The following is a 1,641-nucleotide window of genomic DNA, read 5'->3' as shown; positions in this document are numbered from 1 at the left end:
AAAGAAAAAAAGTGTAGAGAAAAATATGAATGAAAAAATGACCTGAAGTGGTATAAATGATATTCAGTTAAAGAATTCCTAAAAAACATACGTGGCTAGGGGCCGGGAAGATGGCTCCGTAGAATAAACGCTTCCCTGGCAAGCGCTAGGGCCTGAATTCAATCCCTGGTTGGGGGGGTGGGGGGGGGAATATGTGGCTAAAGAAAGCTGAAAGTTCCCAGGCAACCCTAGGGAATACTATGGGCTTTGTAGAATATATCAAGGAGACACTGATACAAGAGGCCATGATGAGCACGTGTAGTAGATTGACAGCTAGTGGTCAGCCTGGAACACCCAGCTGAACCGAGCATGGTGCTGGGTGTGGAGGGCTCACATGAGGATTGTTGCTGACAACCTAAAAAGAGGACTGGAGGGGAAGAGGGTGCACTGTTGATTCCCGTTGATTCTCCTGGGGAAGGTTGTCACGCTGGTTTTCCTGATGTGACTTGGCTCTTTTCCTTGCAGGAGAAGCTTGGGTCTTGGCTGATGATGGCTGTGGTTCTTTTCAGGGGAGCTCTGGTCCTTATCTTGAATGTTGCTTCCTGGCTTCAGTGCAGATCCCTCAGCCTGCTGCCACAGATCCTCCATCCCTGCTGCAGACTTTCTAGCTTCCACCACTGACCTCTGGGCCTTCCCAGCACAGATCCTTGAAACAGGTTTGCATGAGACATTGTCTTGAGCTCTAGGCGTCCAGCTGGACTCATGGAGGGCAGTGCCACAGGCTCTAGATCTTCAGCTGGACTTGCGCAGATTATTGCTGTGGGATCCATGCCCTCAGCTAGATTCTTTGGGTCTCTAGCATGTAGACAGATCTCTCACATTCTCTTGCTTTTTCATTTGACTCTTTTGGTGAATACTATAAAATAATCCTATAAATTATGTGTCTTGTATTTAATCTTTTCCCTTGGAATCCCTGACTACAACAGCATCTGTAAAGAAATACCTATCTTCCAAAGGGGGAGCAATTTGCTAAAACAGCTGTAGGCAGAGATTTCTCACCTGGTTGATTGTTTCATTCATTATAGCATAAACCAGGCAACCTCCAACTAGAGCAAAAAATAAAAGAGGGAAGTATGAATGCTACTTTGTTTCCTTTTTGGCTGTGTTAGATTTCAAACCTTGTATATATGTGTTCCAAAAAAATGTTCCCATTTTAAAGATATCTTCATTTATTCCAAATATGCTTTAAAATATTTATTGAGCAGAAAGAAAGAAAAGGAGTTAAAAGATGAAACACATTGAACGAACAGTTCTCTTCCAAGTTCTGGTGGACTTCGAAACGTTAATTGTCTGTTCAAAAGAAACATGCTCTGTTAAAAAGATATCCATTTTAAACATATCTTTCTTTATTCCGAATGCTCACTTATTGCAGATATATCAAGATTTTTTCTGGGGGTTACGGGGAATGGAACTCAGGACCTCATACTTGCAGACAAGCGCAGAGCCACTGAGCTAAATTCCCAGCCCCAAGATGTGTTTTTAAAAATGTTGTAGCTAATCATAAGGATACAATTTAAAAACAGTAAGATCAATATAATTGATTACACTTATTAATCAGGTTGAAATAAATCATTTCACCATAAATATGCTTACTGAATTATA

General features: G+C 41.7%; 1 protein-coding gene across 1 annotated transcript in view; it reads right to left on the bottom strand.

Moving 5' to 3' along the window:
* Nucb2 (nucleobindin 2) overlaps positions 1 to 1,641 on the bottom strand; it is a 71,671-nt gene that overhangs the window by 30,063 nt on the left and 39,967 nt on the right. The window lies entirely within an intron of this gene.

The sequence above is a fragment of the Octodon degus genome, unplaced genomic scaffold, assembly GCF_000260255.1.
Source record: "Octodon degus isolate 3935 unplaced genomic scaffold, OctDeg1.0 scaffold00067, whole genome shotgun sequence".
In the NCBI taxonomy this organism is placed as follows: domain Eukaryota; kingdom Metazoa; phylum Chordata; class Mammalia; order Rodentia; family Octodontidae; genus Octodon; species Octodon degus.
This window is presented reverse-complemented; position numbering and strand designations above follow the sequence as displayed.